Source organism: Eptesicus fuscus, chromosome 10 (genome assembly GCF_027574615.1).
Source record: "Eptesicus fuscus isolate TK198812 chromosome 10, DD_ASM_mEF_20220401, whole genome shotgun sequence".
Lineage (NCBI taxonomy): Eukaryota > Metazoa > Chordata > Mammalia > Chiroptera > Vespertilionidae > Eptesicus > Eptesicus fuscus.
This window is the reverse complement of record NC_072482.1, coordinates 9,322,624-9,337,020: the sequence shown is the minus strand read 5'-3', so window position 1 is coordinate 9,337,020 and position 14,397 is coordinate 9,322,624.

The following is a 14,397-nucleotide window of genomic DNA, read 5'->3' as shown; positions in this document are numbered from 1 at the left end:
GGGTACTCGCCCCCGTGCCCTGCAGCCCCGGCTTGGGCAGTGGCCTAAGCGCACAGTGCCTGTCCCGTCGGCCCCTTTCCCAGGGGAGCGGCATTGGCTGCATTTTAGCAAGAGCGCCCCCTTGTCCTGAGGCCCCGGGGTGGTACCGACTCCCCACTATGGCTGGTCCCTGGGAGGCACCCTGGCGTAGACCTGACCAAACTCTGTACACGGGCCCTTCATATATTCTCTGCAATGAAGCCCTGGAAGGTCCCATCTGCTCCCTGCAAGGACCCGACTGATCCAAGCACCCCGCCCATCCATCTCCCGCCTCCCCACCCTGCCCGTCCCAGTGTCCCCCAGGCTGTCCTGGGCAGGTCCCACGTCCAGGAAACCCTCAGTCCCAGGAAAGTGGGACAGCGGTCCACTCTGCTTACCCTCCTGCGCCTCCGTTTCCTCAGGGGAGACATGGAAATGACATGGCAATCTCTGCCCCGTGAGGGAGGGAGGCTGCTGTGTCGAGGAAACGAACTCCTGCAGATTCAGAACTGAGCCCGGCCGATGTGGCTCGGTTGTTGAGCGCTGACCTATGAACCAGGAGGTCACGGTTCGATTCCCAGTCAGGGCACATGCCCGGGTTGTGGGCTCCATCCCCAGTGGAGGGTGTGTAGGAAGCAGCCGGTCAATGATTCTCTTTCATCATTGATGTTTCTATCTCTCTCTCCCTCTCCCTTCCTCTCTGAAATCAATAAAAAAATACATATTTTTTAAAATTCAGAACTGAGAAAGCACCCGAGACAGATTAAGTCCTATACCATTCGCCTCTGTTCACCTTCCCAGAAGCAGGTCATGGACGGGACGTGCCTATACATCGTTTACTTAGAAAGTGGCCCCAAGAAGCACCAAATAAGAAGAAAACCAGCAAAGGGAAGACAACTACTGCGGAGAGGGGTGAGGAGCAGCTGACGGCTGTGGGGAATCGGGCCCCATCTCACCGCAGAACTCTGGAAGCCTGGGGGTGAGGCCATGCCTCCCAGTTCTGGCTCCCCCCACCCCCCCGAGGGGCAAGGAGCTGGGGAATATGATCCCCAAATCCCATTCCTCACTGCCCAGGGCCTGCTCGCTGAGTAGGGAGGCGCTAACCCCCAGCACAGGGGGCACGGAAGCCTGCAGAGCAGTGGAATGCTGAGAGCTGAGCGGCCGGGCACTGCCAGCATCCGCCTCATGCTAGCCTCGCTTCCGTGTGCAGGCGCCATGGGAACAGGGAACACCTGCCTGGCTGTGGGAGAGGGGTCAAGGCAGGAGAAGATACTGTCTGGGTGAGCTTTGAAGCAGGAGTGAGAGCTTCCAGGCAATGGGGAGGCAGGCCTTGCACCTGGGGGTGCACAATACATGTTTAAGTGAGTGACAGGTAAATTGAGAGGGATTCAAAAGCTGGAGCTCGTGGGGCTGGCTAGATGGTGGAGAGCCGTGGACAGACAGAGAGGGGGGCTGCGGTCAGACCTGTGGGCATCGGGAAAGGCTGGATCAAGGCCCGAGGACCTGAGCTGGTCCCTGGTGGACGGGTGAGGAGGAGGGAGGGCAGACCAGGTGGAAGAACCTCAGAGCTAAGGCAGAGAGGCAGGAATGAGTGGGGTAGGAAGGAGTGTGAAGGGGAGAGAAGGAAGGTGCCCGCTGGCGTGGCTCAGTGGTTGAGCGTCGACCTGTGAGCCAGGAGGTCACAGTTCGATTCCTGGTCAGGGCATATGCCTGGGTTGTGGGCTCGATCCCCAATGTGGGGCAGGCAGGAGGCAGCCCATAAATGATTATCTCTTATCATTGATGTTTCTATCTCTCTCTCCCTCTCCCTTCCTCTCTGAAATCCATAAAAATATTTAAAAAAAAAAAAAAAAAATAGCCGAAACCGGTTTGGCTCAGTGGATAGAGCGTCGGCCTTCGGACTGAAGGGTCCCAGGTTCGATTCCGGTCAAGGGCATGTACCTTGGTTGCGGGCACATCCCCAGTGGCGGGGTGTGCAGGAGGCAGCTGATCAATGTTTCTGACTCTCTATCCCTCTCCCTTCCTCTCTGTAAAAAATCAATAAAATATATTTTTAAAAAAAAGATAGAAGGAAGGAGAAAGAAAGGAAAAGGAATGAGAAATAAGGGAAAGGAAGGAAGAAGAGAAGGGAAAATTGAACTCAGAAGAGGAAGACAAGAGACAGGAAGCTAAGTCATGGGAGTAGAGAGAACCATGGCGCCCTGCGTCACTGAGGTCGCACAGAGGGCTCAAGTGCTGAGTCGTGCCCCGAGTGGAGGCATGAGCCACCTGGGAAGGCTTCCCGGAGGAGGCAAGCCCTGAGCCAGCCAGGAACTGGTGCGAGCCCACGAACATGAGCTTCATGCCCAGAAGGCTGCGGGGGCCCTGGGAGTGAGAGCGAGCTGAGGGCAAGGTGCTGCCAGCAAGCCAGAGAAAGGGCGGGTCCCGGCGATTATTACCGGAACAGCGCAAATATTGTTGTTTTGACTGGTAGGGGACTGGTTTATTTTTCTCCAGAACCACAAGTTCAATGTGCAGGTTCATTTTAGAACATGGGAAGAGCAACAATCTCTGGCCTCGCCTTTCCCACTTCTCCTGGTGAGACGCACGCATTCACACACACACACACACACACACACACACACACACACACACATAAGCTCAGTCATAAAAAATAACCCAAACCACAACTGTTTAATCCACCAACGCCACGGGTCAGCTGGAAATAGCTGGCTTGTCGCAATGGTAAGAACATCCCACGTTTTTCTACGTGGAGCACTGTCAACAGCGCCTGGAGTAGAAAAAGCCCACCGCCATCTTCATTACTATTTGGAGGCTGAAGTAGCTCAGCAGCCAAGAGCAGGGACACCTGGTCTGGGTTCAGAGCTCAGCTCTCCTGCTTACTGGCTGTGTGACAGTGGGCAAGTTGCTCACCCTCTCTGTGCCTCAGGTTCTCCATTTAACACGGGATAAAGATAGTACCTCCCTCACAAGGTTGTGAGGCTTGAATGGCTAGTGCATATAAAGAGCTTAGTACATGGACTGGCTCCGAGTGATGGTAGTTATTGTCATTATCATCGTCACCCCCTGCCCCTGGGGGGGAAGCAGAAAGGACTAAACTCCCCAAAGCCTGTGCCATAGACTCCCAGCCCCCAACTCCCTCTTAAAAAAAGCAAGCGTGCATTGGAAGTGGGAGAGAGCGGGGAAAGAGAGAGAGATCTCATGCATCCAACACAAAATGTCAGGAGACCAAAAGACTTGATTCCAAGATGGTGTGAACTTCCCCCCCTTCTCACCCCAAACTACGTCCAGAGGCTGAGGCCACAGCTACACCGCTCTCCGCCACCCCTTTGAGGAGTCTCCGGGGGAAAGGCAGAGCCATCCCCCACCCGAAGGAGAGCCCGCCTGCACCAATGAAGCTAAGTTCCGGGCCGGGGGGGGGGGGGAGGCGGGGGAGGAGGGACTGAAGCTTGAGTCTGGTCAGGGTCAAATCCCTCTCCAAGGCTGCACTTGTCCAGGAGAGAGGAGGTGAGGGCCAGCGTGCGCCGTTCTCAGGTTTGGCTTGCAGCAGTTTTGATTGTGCATTTAGTATTCCCCAGAGTGCTTGTCCAGACACCATTGCTGCCCCTGACCCCCAGTGTGTGAATTTTAGGACAATTACTTTTATATAGATTTCAGAGAAGAAGGGAGAGGGAGAGAGAGATAGAAACATCAGTGATGAGAGACTCACTGATCGGCTGCCTCTTGCACACTGCCGCCCGCCTTCCCCCCCTTCCCCCCCCCCCCCGCCCCCCTGGCCCTACTGAGGATCAAGCCCGAAACCTGGTCATGTGCCCTGACCAGGAATCAATCTGTGACTTCGTCCCAGTTCATAGGCCGACGCTCAAGCACTGGAGCCACACCAGCCGGGCAGGACAATTACTTTTCTAGCAAGTGCTTCTGCCGGAGCTGCCGGCCCAGGAAGCGCCCTCTGAGGACCGCTGGTTTCAGAACACGAGCCTGGACAGACCTTGTCTGGATCCCAGTTGTATTCCTAGGAGCTCTGGGACCCTGGCCAGGTCACTGAACCTCTGGGGCCTCAGTCTTCCTACTTCTAAGCACTTGTCCTCAGGCATGCCAGGACCCTGGCACCTGTCCTCAGGATGCTGTGCTCCACGAGGGCCGGGAGGAAGAGTGGCCACGCAGGGGCTGCCCCCTCCCCTGGGCACGCCCCCACGCACTCCGGTGTGCAATCTGACCCCGAAGTGTCCCTTAGTGAGGACAGACCTTCGTGTTGCGAAGTCCACGTGTCCTAGCTCGGGCTGCTGTAACCAAACACCATCCACTGGGCGAATTACACTCCACAGACCTCATTCCTCAGTCCTGGAGGCGGGGAGGCTGGCACCCAGCTGCCGCTGTCTGGGAGACCCACTTCCTGGGCCACAGATGGCCATCGTCTCGCTGTGTCCTCGTGGTGGAGGGGAGGGAGCTGGCTGGGGCCTCTTCTCAAAGGGAGCGGCCCCCACTCACACAGGCTCTCCCCTCATGGTCCAGCCAACGCCCAAGCCCTCACTTCCTACTGCCATCACGTGGCGGTAGGACATGGCTTTGGAGGGGACACAGATGGTCAGGTCAGAGCCCCAGCTACATGCCCAGCCTCCCCTCGTGTCCCTCTTGGGACCGTGGCATTGCTGGGGCTGCTGTCTCCTGGACTTCTTCCTGCCCACCTCGCCAGCCCTCTGAGGGGTACCAGGATAGCCTGTCTGTCTTTAATTTTTTCCTTCTTTCCTTTCTTCCTTCCTCCTTCTTCCTTTCTTCTTTTTAAATTGATGTTTTAGATAAGGAGGAAGGGAGAGAGACAGCAATGGGACGAGAAAAAGAGAGAGAGAGAGAGAGAGAGAGAGAGAGAGAGAGAGAGAGAGAGATCGGTTGCCTCCTGTATGTGCCCTGTCCAGAATCCAGCCCATCACCTTCCAGTGCCTGGGACAACCAACTGAGCCACACTGGCCAGGGCCTTCTTCCTTCCTTCTTTCTTTCCCTTCTTTTCTTCCTCCTTCCCCTCTTCCTTCTTTCTTTTCTTCCTTCCTTTCTGAAACAGAGGAGGACAATTGATCATCTTTGTCAGGCAAAGGGTCACTTCTGAGGAACAGTTACTCAAACGTAGGACAGCTGGGGAGGGGGTGGATGGATGTGCACAAATCCTTAGAGATATTCAGGCAGGGGAATGTGCTGCACCATCTACCGCGGTGAGCTGTGGCCATGAGGTTTGTGGGGCTAAAGGCTCCAATTCTCTCAGCCAGAGCTTAGCCTCAGCAGTTAGCCCTTCTGGAGTGTCCCCTACCACCACCCCACCGACGAGTCCTGTCCTGTCGTTTGCGGATAAGGGAGTTCCAGGGGAAGATACTGGAGCTCCTCTAACAGGGCTAGTGGAGACTGGAGCCCTTGACTGGACTCATATCCTAGACGCCCGGCAGCTCAATTCCTATAAGTGCTGGTTTGCCCCGAGCTTCCTCCTAGGCCATCTTCTTTCTCATTCCACATTTCCCCAGGGCTATCAAGTGCCTGCCAAGATTTCAACAGCCAACGACAGCTTGACCTATCTCAAATTTTTATCCCCAAACCACATTTCTCCTTTGAGCTCCTAAAGCTAAGCATCTTCGCAAAAACTCATCTTCGCATCATCTCGTGGTTCCAGATGGCCCCGCTAACTCCAGCCACGTGGTCTACATTCCACTGGAGGGACCAGGGGAGAAAAAAAGCTCTACACTCCTCAGCCCTTGTAAAGAGATTATTTTAAAGAGCAGGCAACACACGTGCTTACATTTCACTGGCTAAAAGTTAGTCACATGACAGCATCGCACTTCAAGGGGAGCTGGGAAATGCAGTCTTTTAGCTGGATGGCAAAGTGCCAGGTACCCTGGTCTGGCCTCTGCTGACCTCATTAGCCTTGTCATCTCTGTCACTGTCATCCACTGCCTTCCTCTGTCACAACAGCCATATTGACCTTGTCTTGGTTCCTCAGTTGAGCCTGGTTCTCTGCCACCATTTCCTCTGCCTAGAATACCATGCAGGCTTTCTCTCACTCCACCCTTCACCTCAACTCCTCCCACCTGGCAGTGCTCAGCTCAAATGCTATCTCCTCAGAGGCCTCACAGAAGGAAGGCATGACCCTTCCCAATGCCCTCACATCTCCCCAAAACCTTTTATCGGCAGTTACCCTACAAGTTTGTAATTATTGTAGATATAAGAACATCCAAACCTGTAGAGAATGTTTATAAGAGCTTATTGGAGCCAGCCCAGCCAGTGTTGCTCAGTGGTAGAGCATTTACCTATGAACCAGGAGGTCACGGTTTAGAATTCGGTCAATCCCCAGTGGGGAGGCGTGCAGGAGGCAGCCGATCAATGAATCTCCCTCATCATTGATGTTTCTATCTCTCTCTCCCTCTCTCTTCCTCTCTGAAATCAATAAAAATATATTTTTTAAAAAAAAAAGTTTATTGGAGCCAAACTGATGACATGCCAGGAAGCAAGATCTCAGATGCCCTGGAGATTGAGGATTTCTCCGTTCTTTCCACACGTTTGGACAAGACTGTGTGCTCCTGGGGTGGTTATGCCTCGGAGGGGTCTGGACCGAGGATTACCCTGGCTTTTCAAAGGTGTACTAACCTGGATGCACAAGAACACGGACAGCACCTGCTTAAGGCAAAGATCAACTTTTTATAAGCCTGGGGCATGACCACCCACCATTCCATGACCTCCTCAGTCAGGAATTTATGATCGGGTCACCCTGACTTTCAGTCACTGAACTTGTGAGATTTATTACCTGGCCTCTTCTTTGTCTACATTATATATTTATGTGGATGTTTATTTCAATTCAGTTCAACTCAACGAATGTTGATGGAGCGCCTACTATGTGTCAGATACTCCTCCACAGCACCTCCTCCTGGTCCCCGTCACCAGCCCACAAGGGCTCCCTTTCTGGTGGTCCCTCTGCATCTGCCATTTGCCCTTGAGGGGCCAGGACCAGCCCCGCCAGTAAACTCAGGGACAGATCATAACTGGGAGGGTGAAAACTACCCAAGCCCATCCTTTCCCGGGTGGGAATGGCCTGGCAGTGGTCAGGGCCAGTGAATGGGTGGGCAGAGCATAGGCTGGCCACCTAGGGACTGGGTGCTGGATCATCTCTGCCACCCGCTGGACACGAGGCCTCGGGGCAGTCACTGCCCTGCTCTGGACTTCAGCATCCTCATTTATAAAAAGAGTCCGTCTCTCAGCCTGCCTTGACATGAATAGTCTCTGAATAAATGGCCAAGACCTCTATGAAAATCCCACAATGGGCTTTGGGTTTCACTCGTTCACCATCATTCATTGACTCATTGCCTCATATTTATTGGGCATCTGTTCTGTAACAGGATGGCCCTGGGTCTGAGTAGTCACATGGGACCCAGACAATGACAGACATGGGGTCAAGGACACGAACATGTCAACAGGCATCCCAGGTTTGTGTAGAAGGAGAGGATTCCGCCTACAATCTTGTATCAGCAAGAATTGCAAAGTTCCTTATTTCTTTATAACTCAATCTCTATTTTAAGTGTCTCCTTGAATGAGGTGAAAGGATAATATATGCATTAACCTGTCTTCTTCTATTACCTCCTCTCAACCTCTCCTCCTTTCTTCTAGCCCAGAGAACCTGTTTTTTAAGTCAAGGAAGGGATGGGGGCTGGGAGTCTAGTTGTTACGGCTGTGTAACAAAACATTCCAAAAAACTTAGTGGCTTAAAACAAGCCCATTTATGTCGCTCGCAAAGCTACGATTCAGGCAGGGCTCGGTGGGGACAGCTCTGCTCCACGGCATCAGCTGGGCTTGAGGGCTGGGTGGATCATTTGCAGAGTCACTCACTCATGTCTGGTATCCGAGGTTTGCTGTTGGCTGAGGCCTAGCACGCCTTCACGTGGCCTCGGCTTTCTCACAACATGCTGGCTGCTTGTCGAGGGAGAGCACAGAGAGGGAGAAGCTGTACTGCCCCTGCAGCCCAGCCTGGGAAGCCACGCAGTCCCCCCCCCCCCCCCGACACACACACACACGCCTCCAACCCCCCCACCCCCGTACTCACAGACTCACTCAGTTCCAGCGGGATGAGGAAACAGACCCCATCTCTTCTGGAAGAGTATATGGCAAAGAAATAGGATTGTGATCATTTTTTGAAAATACAGTCCATCATGGAAGTGGAGAGAGTCCTGTTTTTGTTTTGTTTTTCACTTTTTAAAAAATATATGTCTTTATTGATTTTTACTTATTTATTTCTTTTAAAACCTCACCAGAGGATGTTTTTCCATTGATTTTTAGAGAAAGTGGAAGAGAGAGGGAAAGACAGAGAAATATCGATGTGAGAGAAACACATCGATTGGTTGCCTCTTGCACGCGCTCCAACCAGGGCCCCGGCTGGGGAGGAACTTACAACCAAGGTACGTGCCCTTGGCAGGAATCGAACCTGGGACCCTTCTGTCTGCAAGCTGACGCTCTATCCACTGAGCCAAACAGGCTAGGGCTTCTACTTTTTTACTGTGGTAAAATACACACAACATAAAAGTTACCATCTTAATCATTTTAAGTGTAGAACTCAGTGGCATTAAATACATTACAATGCTGTGCAACCATTCCTCCCTATAACTCTTTTCACCTTGTAGATCTGAAACTCTGTACCCACTAAACAATAACCCCATTGCACCCCTCCTGCAGCCCCGGCAGCCACCATTCCACTTTCTGTCCCTGTAATGTGACGACGCGAAGTACTTCGTAGACGTGGCATCATGCAGTGTCTGTCTGTTTGTGGCTGGCATACTTCACCGAGCGCCAGGTCCAAAGGGCTCATCTTTGTTGTAGCATACTGCAGAACCCTTCCTTCTTAAGGCTGAATACCACTGCATTGTGAGTATGCGCCGCAGTTGGCTTCTCCCTCCAGGGACACTTGGGCTGCTTCCACGCTGTAGCTGTTGTGAATAATGCAGCTACGAACACAGGTGTACAGATGCCTTTTCGAGGCCCTGCTTTCAATTCTTTTGGGTCAATACCCAGGAGTGGAATTGCTGGCTCATATGGTAGCTCTTTTTTTTAATTTTTGTAGGAACCATCATACGGTTTTTCCACAACCACTGTACCAATTATACATTCACTAATGGTGCATCATTGTTCCAATTTATCCACATCCTTTCCAATAGTTGTTTTCTGGGTTTCTTCATTTATAGTAGCCTTCTTAATGGGTATGAAGTGGTCTCTCTCTGTAGTTTTTCTTTTTTAATCCTCACCCAAGGGAATTTTTTTTTTTTTTTTTTTTTTTTTACAGAGAGAAGAAGAGAAGAGAGAGAAGCCTCAATGTAAGAGAGAAACATCAACTGGTTGCCTCCGGTATTCACCCTGACTGGGAACCGAACCTGTAACCCTTTGGTGTATGGGATGACGCTCCAGCCAAGGGTTTTAAGCAAAAGAATGAGATAAGATTTTGAGATAAGATTCAAAGATTACTTTGAAAAATGAGTCAACGTAATAAAAATACCACCTACAAAATAGAAAAATATATTTGTAAATCATATATGTGATAAGGGAATATTATCCAAAATATATTTTTAAAAAAACTCAAGCAACTCAATAGCAAAAAAAAACAAAAAACAAAAAACCACACAAACAATCCAATCTTAAAAATGGGCAAAGGACTTGAATAGACATTTTTCCAAACAAGATATGTGAATGGCCAACAGGTACTGAAAAGGTGCTCAACATCACTAGTGATCAGGGAAATGCAAATCAAAGCCACAGGGCAATACCACCTCCCACCTGTTCGAATGGCTGTCATCAAAAGCCGAGAGGTGTATGCTGGCGAGGGTGTGGAGAAAAGGGAACCTTCGCGCACTGTCCGTAGGGTTGTAAAATGGTTCGGCCACTCTGGAAAACATTATGGAGGTTCCTCAAAGAATGATAAAAAAAACAACTAAATGATCCAGCAAAATCACTTCTGGGAATACATCCAAAGGAAACAAAAACACTGTGCTGATCAGATAAGCTTACCCCATTTCCTAGCAGCATTACTTACAATAGCTAAGATATGGAAGCAACTAAGTGTCCATCGATGGGTGAAATGGATAAAGAAATATTCATATACTGTGTGTGTGTGTGTGTGTGTGTGTGTGTGTATATATATATATATATATATATATATATATATCTGCAATGGAATATTACCCAGCCATAAAAAAAGAAGTAAATGGAACTGGAGAACATTGTGCTGAATGAAGAAGTCAGAAAGAAGTACAAAGATTATGTGATCCCACTTATATGTGGAATCTTTGCCGGGGGGCGGGGGGGTGGGGGGCATAGAACAAGAGATCAGATTGGTGGTGACCAGAGGCAGGAGGTTTGGATAAAGGTGATCCGAGGTACAAACTTCCAGTTGTGAGTTAAATAAAGACGGGGGATGTCATGTGCAGCATGATAACTACAGCTAACACCACTATGGGGTATATTTGAAAGTTGTTAAGAATGTAGATCCTGCCTGGCCAGTGTGTTCAGTGGTTAGACCATCAGTTTGTGGACCGAAAGGTCCAGGTTCAATTCCCGATCAAGGGCATGTACCTGGTTGCAGGCCTGATTCCTGCCCAGATCAGGGCGTGTGCAGGAGGCAACCGATCAATGTGTCTCTCTCACATCAATGTTTCTCTCTCTCTCTCTCTCTCTCTCTCTCTCTTCCTTTTCCCTCCCTTCCACTCTCTCTAAAAATCAATGGGGAAAAATTATCCTCGGGTGAGGATTAAAAAAAAAAAAAGTAGATCCTAACAGTTCTCATCACAAGAAAAATTGTATCTATATGAGATGATGGGTGATCATTTCACAGTATGTGAAATTCAGGTCATTATGCTGTATACCTTTTTTTTCTAAATATTTTTATTAATTTCAGAGAGGAAGGGAGCAAGAGAGAGAGTGATAGAAACATCAATGATGAGAGAGAATCACTGATTGGCTGCCTCCTGCATGCCCCCCACTGGGGATCAAACCCACAACCAGGGCACGGGCCCTTGACCAGAATCAAACCCAGGACCCTTCAGTCCCCAGGTCGACACTCTATCCACTGAGCGAAACCAGCTAGGGCTATGCTGTATACCTTTAACGTGCACAGAGCTGTGTGTCAACTATACCTCAATAAAACTGGGGGAAATAAAGTGGATTTGAGAAGCATTTGGGAGTCAGAAATATTTGGGTCTTGGGGCTGGTTGGCATGGGGACGAGGGAAGAGGCAGCCCGCAGACTCTCACAGCACCTCCTCCTCTGGGTTTGCCCAGCTTATGCCAGGGTGGCACCCTGGCAGCCTCGGCCAGAGCCATCGGGCTCCATGCACATGCCTGTCAGGTGGCTGGGCCCATGGTTATGACAAGGTGTGGCAGACACCCCCAGGGTGCATGGGTTCATTAACCAGCTGGTCCCTGGCTGAGATTCCTCACCGGTCCCTCCCGGGGAGAGGAACCAAGCAGCCCTCGGGAGGAAGAGGCCCAGCGCCCTGCACACAGGAGGCCCCTCTCCCACCCCACAGGTGGCCGTGACCACTGACCTTCACCTGGAATTCCTGGGGAAGGGGGGACGGGAAGGAAGGAGAGCCTTCTTGTACAGCTGGGGGTGGGGGTGATTCTGCACTAGGACTAATTCTGAGGTCCCTGTGCCACTTGCTCCGGGCTCCCATCACTGGCACCATTGTGTCCCATCACTGGCAACAAAGCCACAGGATAAATGGGCTCCATCTTCCTGCAACATCCATTTGACCCAAAGAATGTGAGGGGAATAATCTTATTTTGGTATTAAACACGTGATGAACTAGAATGCAAACTTTATATTCGGGTTTTAGGTAAAGAGAAGACTGCAGCCCTAACCAGTTGCTCAGTGGATAGAACATCGGCCTGAGGACGGTAGGGTTCCTGGTTCAATTCTGGTCAAGGGCACATGCCTCAGTTGCAGGCTCCTGACCCTGATCAGGGGCATGCGGGAGGCAACCAATTGATGTGTCTCTCTCACATCGGCGTTTCTCTCTGTCTCTCCTTCTCCCTTCCACTCTCTCTAAAAATCAATGGGGAAAAAAATATCCTCAGGTGAGGATTAAAAAAAGAAAAGAGGGAAGACTATGGATTTTACTAGGGCTGCTAGTTGGCTGTTTTGAGCCTCGGCCCTCAGGGGAATGCGGTGTGGCCCCTGTGGGCACCCCTTGGGGGGGAAGGCTGAGCTAGACCCACGTTCTCTAAACCCCGAGGCCCGAAGGACAGGCCCTGCACACAGTTGCTGCTGCTGCTGCTGCCAGGAACCACTGTGTGTGGGAGGGGCTGCGGGTCACACGGAGTCACCTTGCGGAGCTGCTCCGAGGGCAGTGACCTCAGAGTCATCGACAGGTGAGGGACGGCGGGAAGGGTGGCCGACCCCTCCCTGGTTGATGTCCGCTTCCCCAGCCCGGACCAATTACCAGCAGGTCCTTCCTGTTATCAGCCCTGCCTCGGCTCCCACTGAGGACGACAGAGCCGCGCGGGCCCAGCTGGACTTTGGTCAGCCGTCCACTCCATCTGTTTGGTCTCTGGTTTCGCCAACAGTGCCCAGTCCTGCCACCTTTGCTCCCTGGTCAATGAGTACCGGAGTGGCCCGGGGTTAAGCAGGGCCCGCAGGGCTGGGTGGGAAGGGCGTGCTGAGGGATGAGGGTCCGAGGTGAGCAAGGGCTGCAGCCCCTGGTGATCTGACCAGGAGAAAGGAAAGGGAGAGAGGAGCGGAGAGCACCACAGGGAAATGACAGACTCCATGTCCTGCCATCTTCCTCTGATGGAAGAGAAACCCCAGGAGGGGACACCAGGCCACCTGGCCTGTGCCCGACAGTGGGTTTAATAGCATCTCTGAATACTACCCCAGAGGCCTTGCTTGACACCAGGGGGCTTGGCACCAAAGTAGGAGAAATTCATGATAGGATGGGGCGACACACCCTGTCCTCGGGGAGCCCGTGCCTGACAGGGAGACCGTGGCTGTGCCCTGAGACCCCTGGCTGCCTGGGGCACCTTGCTGCGCCCTGCGAGGCTCCTGCCCAGCTCCCCGCAGGACTCTCGCTGTGCTGCCACTTCCTGTAAACGGAATGGGAAGTTTCAGGAACTGAAACACTTCTAATCGGCCTCCTGTATTGCCTTCCCCGAGTGACTCAGCCGTAGGAAAATCACTGCTCCCCAGTGAGCGCCGGCTGACAGCAGCCGGAGAGAAAGGCCGCTATTGACACAGGCCCGCGGCCGACCAGTCTCGTCCACACGGGTGGCTGCTCCCAGCCGGTCAGGTCACTGCAGCCACTGAAACCGCTGACGGAGCTGGCAGGGTGGGGGTGGGGGGCAGGGGAGCCCCCACCGCCCAGCCAGACCCTGGATCCCCAGCCCATGCACAGAAGCAAAACTCTGGAGGACTGTCTGCGGGGGTCACTCACCGTCCAGGGCTTCTGACTTTTGCCCTTTCAGGCACACAACATGTTCCCCCACCCGGGAGGCCCCCCTCTCCCTTCAGTGTACCCAGCCTGCCCTCCTTCAGCCCTGCCTGGCTCCTCAGAGCAGCCATCCCCTGTCTTGGTTTCCCTGGGCAAGTGCTACCATCTGATGGGGGTATGTGAGGACATGTGTTGTTCCTTGTCACCTAGACCCTCAAGCTCCCAGGACAGGAGTTGGAACTGCAGCAGAATGGGTGGGCCCAGCCCTTAGGAAAACACACACGAGTAAGGGAATGAATGAGTGAATGAATGGATGAAACTAGAACCCAAGCTGGGTTTTCTCGGTGGAAGCAAGAGGTCAGCCAGCCGCACTGCCCTTTCCTGGGAGGGTGGGAAGCAGACACTGCCTGAGCTGAAAGGGGCCTTAGAAATGAGCTGACACTGAGGCCCGCAAGGGGGAGGGGACTGCCCAAGGCCACACAGCACGCCAGGCGCACAGCCAGGGCTCCCACCAGGGTCTGCTGGACCCTGCACCCTTGTACCTGGACCCTGGGCTCCGGGCCAGGCTAACACCCAAAGGAGACACGCCGTTCTCTTCTCACTCCAGAGAACAGGGTGGGGCCCCGGCCGTGGCTGTGGCTGACCGGCTCCACCCAGGGTGGGCACATTCGTCACCAGGAAAGCCTGGCCAAGGTTTGCAATTCTGAGGCCCGGGGAAAGCTGTGCTTTGCACAACACCCAGCCACCTGGATCTTCATCCCGGCCTTATGCAAGCACCAGGACATTCCAGCCGCGGGCAGCGCAAGGGCATGGCTGCCCAGGTGCCCTTCCGCTGCCAGGGCGGCTCCCGGCTCACTCCAGGCCGGCGGCCCTGGCCGAGCGGCTCTGGAGGGTCCTGCCCGGTTTTCCTACGGCCCACAATGGCAGCAGTGTTGGGAGATGAA